This window comes from Oncorhynchus kisutch, unplaced genomic scaffold (assembly GCF_002021735.2).
Source record: "Oncorhynchus kisutch isolate 150728-3 unplaced genomic scaffold, Okis_V2 Okis07a-Okis12b_hom, whole genome shotgun sequence".
Lineage (NCBI taxonomy): Eukaryota > Metazoa > Chordata > Actinopteri > Salmoniformes > Salmonidae > Oncorhynchus > Oncorhynchus kisutch.
In genome coordinates, this window is record NW_022261984.1 from 5,987,773 (window position 1) to 5,996,298 (window position 8,526).

Genomic DNA, 8,526 nt, shown 5'->3' on the forward strand with positions numbered 1-8,526 from the left:
AAACATATTGGCTGCGGATATAATGATGTCCAGCTTCTTGGACACTTGTGCAGTACATTTAATAACAGTGGCTATACATTCTACAAAATCCACCTTTTACACAATAAGTATATCCAGATCACTTGATTGAAGTATAACATTTGCAACTGGTTGTGGTGCATCTTCTTCAGAACTGTGGCCTCTTGCCCCTTCAATGTTCTTCACCGCCTCCACATAAGAAATTTGCTTGACACCTAAATTCTTTCACCCTTAACTTTGTTATCTAAAAAAGCATATTCCAACAAGGAACGATTCATCAGACTCGTTTTCCACAACAATCTTAGCACTTTTTGTTCCATTCTTGGACTTCACTGTTGTCCACTCAACTGTCTCGTTAACTGTAACCGACGTGCTTTCAGCTTCAAACGACTCTTTAAAAAACAGTTCTACGTTTTCTAAGAGCCAGAGTATGTAGTTCTGATAATTGTCATTTTTCTGGTGTCAAATATTGATAGTGTCAAATGAATTAGAACATCTGGAAATAACAACACATCTGATAAATCTTGGCAAACGCCGTTGTCAGAAAGCAGACATGACGAGAGTGAAGAAGCTCAGGGATGAGTTCAAAGAGGTACAGAGACCCAATGTGAATTATATTCAATGCGTTTATGATATGAAGAGATTGGTTTTGTGTGTATCTGAAGAGCACAGAGATTAAATGCCAGAACGTATTTTCTCTCAACCTGCTCTTTCTACACCTCTCTCTCTCTCTCCCTCTCTCTCTCTCTCTGTCCTTTTGCTTTCCATTCCCTCTCTATGTGTTCATACTTATTGTAGTTTATTTGGGAGAAATCACCACAATTAGAAATAATGTTCATTCAATGAGTTGTATTTATTTTTTATGTGTTCATTTATTTTTTCTATAAACAATTATTTTAAAAAGTATTTAAATGGTGTATTGTGTTACATCTTTATTAATTTAACTGAGATATGTTGCATCTATTTTTATACAATAAAAATTAATCAGAAGTCATTCTTTACATTGTGCATCTTTGACAAAGATGCAATACACTTTTCTCTCCTGTACTGCAAAGTTGTGTCATTATGTTTATATGAATGAGTCCTATCAGCAATAATCAGTATATGATAACAGTGCTATAATCCCAAACACAGTAGTTCACATTTAGTTGTATTACAGCCTGAATTCAAAATGAATTATGTTTTATATATTATTTTACAAATCTACACACAATATCCCATAATGACAAAGTGAAAACATGTTTTTAGAAACATTTGCCAACTTATTGAAAATGAAATACAGAAATATCAAATTTACATACGCTTTCAGCCCCCTGAGTGTTAAAATCACCTTTGGCAGCAATTACATCTGTGAGTATTTCTGGGTAAGTCGCCAAGCTCTTTGCACACCTGGATTGTACAATAGTTGCACATTATTCTTTTTTAAATTCTTCAAGCTCTGTTAAGTTGGTTGTTGATCATTGCTGGACAGCCATTTTCAAGTCTTCCCATATATTTAAGTCAAAAATGTAACTAGGCCACTCGGGAACATTTAATGTCATCTTGGTAACAATTACAGTGTATATTTTACCTTGTGTTTTAGGTTAATGCTGAAAGTTGAATTTGTCTCCTGATGTCTAGGATAGCAGACTCAACCAGGTTGTCATCTAGGATTTCACCTGTGCTTAAAGCTGCATTCCATTTATTTGTATCCTTATTCTTTTACAATGAGAAGGATACCCATAGCGTGATGCAGCCACCACCAGGCTTGACAATATGAAGAGGGATATACAGTTATGTGTTGTAATGGATTTGCCACAAACATAATGCTTTGTACTTGTACTTTCTATTTAATTTAGTTTGCAGTTTTACTTTAGTGCCTTATTGCGAACAGAATGCATGTTTCGGAATATTTTGTATTCTGTAATAAGGATTGTGAGTGCTTTTATCGGTGACTTTCAACGTGGCCATGTGCAATGCCAAGCATCGGGTGGAGTGGTGTACAGCTTGCTGCCATTGGACTCTGGAGCAGTGGAAACGCGTTCTCTGGAGTGATGAATCACGCTTCACCTTCTGGCATTCTGATGGACAAATCTGAGTTTGGGGGATGACAGGAGAACGCTACCTGCCCCAATGCATAGTGCCAACTGTAAAGTTTGGTTGCTGGAGTAGGACACATTTTCTTTGCTGTTTGAGCATGACAATGCCCCCGGGCAGAAAGCGAGGTCAATGCAGAAATTGGTTGTTGAAATCTGTGTGGAAGAAATTGACTGGCCTGCACAGAGCCCTGACCTCAACCCCATCAAACACCTTTGGAATGAATTGGAATGCCAACTGCAAGCCAGGCCTAATCGCCCAACATCAGTGCCCGACATCACACATGCTCCTGTGGCTGAATGGAAGCAAGTCCTTGCAGCAATGTTCCAACATCTATTGGAAAGTCTTCCCAGAAGTGTCTGACACACAGGAGCTTGGTAGCAAGTCCTCAAAGTATGAGTGAATTCACTGTCCTTTTAACCAAATTCAAGAGGAAATGCACCCCCAACCTGAATGAACATTTCTTAGCACATTGCTAGTAAAAATAAAAGACCGGAACACACACCCAGATTATAATCTAATCCATTTGAATGTTCAGACCAGACAACATGGATGTTCCTGATAACCAGTCAACCCAACATACAATTTCGATAACCAGTCAACCCAACATACAATTTCGATAACCAGTCAACCCAACATACAATTTCAACCCAGTCATTTTAAAAATACATCAACCAGAAAACATAATGCAATTAATATCCCATGTGCAGCTCTTTAAAAGCTCTTGGGAAAAAACAAACACAACAATTTAATTCACACAGTAATATACATTTAGTCAATTAAAGTTTTCATGTCTTTCAAGTTTAGTGTCTTCAGTTTGGTGTCTTCAGTTTGGTGTGGGTTTTTCATTTGTTTGCCTGTTCTTGGGCAACATTTAGTGGGCGCTCATGATATGTGTCTTTTTGGTTCCAGTTGTTGCTCAACTCCCAGTGGACTCCCCCATGAGTGTCTTTCAGAACCCCTCCTAAACCCACCTGTTTCTTGTTGATTGTGGTCAGTGTCTCTCTGTTAGTTCCCACTTCTGTTTGAGCTACATTATTTGGTTCTTTCTGGAGAACGTAAGTGGTTGTGATTCTGGATGACCAAATTGCTAGCAAGATTGACAAGAAACTTCCATGTGGTGAATTGTAAGTGGCTCATTTCATCATTATTGATACTGTTTCTTGTTTTAGGTGTTTTGACTGATTTCACGTTAATATGGGTAATATTTGCTAGCTGTCTCACCAACAACAGAAATTATGTATTTGAGACAAGGGCTCATTGTTCAAATGTATTTGTTTTCAAACATTGGAGATAAAATATAGTTTACATGCTGTCAACAATCTAAGCCAACCCTGTCAGTTATGCCCCATGGTTGCTCATTGATTTTGTTGTTGAACAACAAACCCATCTGTTAAATATTTTATTCTTCATTTAATATCATTTTAAAGTATGCATTAATTTGTCTAATATAATATACTTGTCATTTGAATGTAGACATTAATAAATTAATTTCTGTATCTTCCAAAATCTTTACAATGGAGTAGCACCAAAATGAATGTGCAGAGGCTTCAAAACAGCGCCCCTGTCAGTTGTCAAGAGGTAATGCATACCTTTGTTAGAAACTAGTCTGAGGAAAGTTATAGCAGTATAATAATTGACCACTAGATGGTGGACTTGCTACGTCATCTATGGACATGTTACCAGACCAGGGTCCCGTTCAGCAGGGTGCAACGTTTAGGAACTTAAATATGCTATGAAGTAAAAAAAAACATGCCTCTCTGACGTGTAAAATAAGGAATCAATTCCGCTTTATTGATATAATTTATATCTGCAACTTTTGACCAAAAGGCTTCTAAATGTGGCCAGAGGCTCTTTCACTATAGTCTCCCTGTCCTTGTCTCCTCCCCTACATCTGCACTGATTGGCTTCACAGGTGAAAACAATATAGTGGAAGGAAGCTCATCATTAGACTGGCTTAGCTTTCACCTGGTCTCTTATTTCAGATCAGTGAAGGAGAGGACCGAGAGGAAGAGTGCTTTTTAGACGACTGAGAAAAAGAGCCATAGTGTGTTGGGTTAGTGTTGTGTTAATGAATTAGCACAGGCTGAAGCTCTTCTCGGCCAGTCATGCATAGTCACACGGAATGGATGTTTATTGGTGGAACCTTAAGTGTGGAGGACGGGCTTGTAATGGCTGGTGCAGCATCAAATACAGTGGGGCAAAAAAGTATTTAGTCAGCCACCAATTGTGCAAGTTCTCCCACTTAAAGATGAGAGAGGCCTGTAATTTTCGTCATAGGTAGACTTCAACTATGACAGACAAAATGAGGGGGAAAAATCCAGAAAATCACATTGTAGAATTTTCAATGTATTTATTTGCAAATTGGGGTGGAAAATAAGTATTTGGTCAATAACAAAAGTTTATATCAATACTTTGTTATATCCTTTGTTGGCAATGACAGAGGTCAAACGTTCACAAGGTCTTCACAAGGTTTTCACACACATCTCCTCTAGAGCAGTGATGTTTTGGGGCTGTTGCTGGGCAACACGGACTTTCAACTCCCTCCAAACATTTTCTATGGGGTTGAGATCTGGAGACTGGCTAGGCCACTCCAGGACCTTGAAATTCTTCTTGCGAAGCCACTCCTTCGTTGCCCGGCCGGTGTGTTTGGGATCATTGTCATGCTGAAAGACCCAGCCACGTTTCATCTTCAATGCCCTTGCTGATGGAAGGAGGTTTTCACTCAAAATCTCATGATACATGGCCCCATTCATTCTTTCCTTTACACGGATCAGTCGTCCTGGTCCCTTTGCAGAAAAACAGCCCCAAAGCATGATGTTTCCACCCCCATGCTTCACAGTAGGTATGGTGTTCTTTGGATGCAACTCAGCATTCTTTGTCCTCCAAACACGACGAGTTGAGTTTTTACCAAAAAGTTATATTTTGGTTTCATCTGACCATATGACATTCTCCCAATCTTCTTCTGGATCATCCAAATGCTCTCTAGCAAACTTCAGACAGGTCTGCAGATGTACTGGCTTAAGTAGGGGGACACGTCTGGCACTGCAGGATTTGAGTCCCTGGCAGCGTAGTGTGTTACTGATGGTAGGCTTTTTTTTACTTTGGTCCCAGCTCTCTGCAGGTCATTCACTAGGTCCCCCCCGTGTGGTTCTGGGATTTTTGCTCACCGTTCTTGTGATCATTTTGAGGTGAGATCTTGCATGGAGCCCCAGATCGAGGGAGATTATCAGTGGCCTTGTATGTCTTCCATTTCCTAATAATTGCTCCCACAGTTGATTTCTTCAAACCAAGCTGCTTACCTATTGCAGATTCAGTCTTCCCAGCCTGGTGCAAGTCTACAATTTTGTTTCTGATGTCCTTTGACAGCTCCTTGGTCTTGGCCATAGTGGAGTTTGGAGTGTGACTGTTTGAGGTTGTGGACAGGTGTCTTTTATACTGATAACAAGTTCAAACAGGTGCCATCAATACTGGTAATGAGTGGAGGACAGAGGAGCCTCTTAAAGAAGAAGTTACAGGTCTGTGAGAGCCAGAAATCTTGCTTGTTTGTAGGTGACCAAATACTTATTTTCCACCATAATTTGCAAATAAATTCATTAAAAATCCTGCAATGTGATTTTCTGGATTTTTTTTCTCATTTTGTCTGTCAAAGTCGAAGTGTACCTATGATGAAAATTACAGGCCTCTCTCATCTTTTTAAGTAGGAGAACTTGCACAATTGGTGGCTGACTAAATCATTTTTTGCCCCACTGTACATCAAACGCATGGTTTCTATGGTTTCTATGTGTTTGATGCCATTCTATTTGCTCTGTTCCAGACATTATGAGCCGTCTTCCTCAGCAGCTTCCAATTGTCTATACGCTTTCAGATTAATCTCATGCATTCTGACAATCACACCAACAAAACCCTGCCTAAGGCTGTCTCTCTGATAACTGGAGGTCATTGCCACCTGTCCTACTGTTGTCAATGATTCGTCCTAGTTAGTTTAGTAACAAAACCTTAGACACTGTTCTGATAACTGATGGTTATGATCCAACACTTCATTCTGGTGTTGCCTCCACAAAGAGGAAGTTAACAAGATACGAGTTCAATTGTAAACAGTAACATTGACTCTCTTTCATAGTGGCAGAGAGGTGTCTTTTCCTTCTAGCTTCCATGTTAATATTAGATAAAGTTTAAAACAGAGGTGTCTTGTCCTTCTAGATTCCATGTTAATATTAGATAAAGTATAAAACAGAGGTGTCTTGTCCTTCTAGATTCCATGTTAATATTAGATAAAGTATAAAACAGAGAGGTGTCTTGTCCTTCTAGATTCCATGTTAATATTAAAGTAGAAAACAGAGAGGTGTCTTGTCCTTCTAGATTCCATGTTAATATTAAAGTAGAAAACAGAGGTGTCTTGTCCTTCTAGATTCCATGTTAATATTAAAGTAGAAAACAGAGAGGTGTCTTGTCCTTCTAGATTCCATGTTAATATTAGATAAAGTAGAAAACAGAGAGGTGTCTTGTCCTTCTAGATTCCATGTTAATATTAGATAAAGTAGAAAACAGAGAGGTGTCTTGTCCTTCTAGATTCCATGTTAATATTAGATAAAGTATAAAACAGAGGTGTCTTGTCCTTCTAGATTCCATGTTAATATTATATAAAGTATAAACAGAGAGGTGTCTTGTCCTTCTAGATTCCATGTTAATATTAGATAAAGTATAAAACAGAGAGGTGTCTTGTCCTTCTAGATTCCATGTTAAGATTAGATAAAGTATAAAACAGAGAGGTGTCTTGTCCTTCTAGATTCCATGTTAATATTAGATAAAGTATAAAACAGAGAGGTGTCTTGTCCTTCTAGATTCCATGTTAATATTAAAGTAGAAAACAGAGAGGTGTCTTGTCCTTCTAGATTCCATGTTAATATTAGATAAAGTATAAAACAGAGAGGTGTCTTGTCCTTCTAGATTCCATGTTAAGATTAGATAAAGTAGAAAACAGAGAGGTGTCTTGTCCTTTTAGATTCCATGTTAAGATTAGATAAAGTAGAAAACAGAGAGGTGTCTTGTCCTTTTAGATTCCATGTTAAGATTAGATAAAGTAGAAAACAGAGAGGTGTCTTGTCCTTCTAGATTCCATGTTAATATTAGATAAAGTATAAAACAGAGAGGTGTCTTGTCCTTCTAGATTCCATGTTAAGATTAGTTAAAGTAGAAAACAGAGAGGTGTCTTGTCCTTCTAGATTCTATAATATATAAAACAGAGTTGAGAACAATAATGTCCTAGTCAGGAAATGTCTTTAATCTTGGTTGAATTATTTATTGAATTAGCAGGAAGTACACAATGTGTATGTTCAGAATAATAAACGCAGAAGAAGTAAGCATACCTGATAAACATATACAGTCATTTCAAATCTATTTCGAAGTGTAAAACTTAATAGTGATTGATTGACAGTGACTATTGAATGATATTATACCCCTATTCTACACCTTATTGATTGACAAATTAATACATTATTGTGTCAGCTTGTGTAGTAGACATGAGTTGGTCATGATTGGTTGCTCATGGTCAAGTGATGAGGTAGCCCTGCCCTGCAACTTCAAAATCAGTGTCAGATCTCAGTCCGAGAGGGAATTACCTCGTCTAATTAAGACGTTGGTTTCCCCCATGGGAGACTCAGGTTCAGATCAGTGTCTTTGTGTGTGTGTTTCTGAATGTGTGCATGTGTTTGTACCATTTTATCAAATCACACCAGTCTTCAGACCATCATTAACATACAGTAGAGAGTTCATTCATCAGCAGTGCAGAGAAAGTACTTATGAGAAGCCTATTTCTCACAGATCCATTGTTTTGAATAGATACAATCAAAATCCCACAATGCTCCTTGGCCTGACGACTTGTAAGTCATTCCCCCACAGTTCTGGAATGTACCACCATTGGGCTGTCCATCATCCCAATACCTGCAGTAGAACCAACACCGAGTTAGACTGACCTCTCTCTCAGAACCACAGAGAATCGGTCCTACTCCTTCCACTGTGGTCAGTGTTACTATAGAGCAGTAGTCTCTTACCTTGGGGTGGTCAGTGTTATTATAGAGCAGTAGTCTCTTACCTTGGGGTGGTCAGTGTTATTATAGAGCAGTAGTCTCTTACCTTGGGGTGGTCAGTGTTATTATAGAGCAGTAGTCTCTTACCTTGGGGTGGTCAGTGTTATTATAGATCAGTAGTCTCTTACCTTGGGGTGGTCAGTGTTATTATAGAGCAGTAGTCTCTTACCTTGGGGTGGTCAGTGTTATTATATACCAGTAGTCTCTTATCTTGGGGTGGTCAGTGTTATTATAGATCAGTAGTCTCTTATCTTGGGGTGGTCAGTGTTATTATAGAGCAGTAGTCTCTTACCTTGGGGTGGTCAGTGTTATTATAGAGCAGTAGTCTCTAACCTTGGGGTGG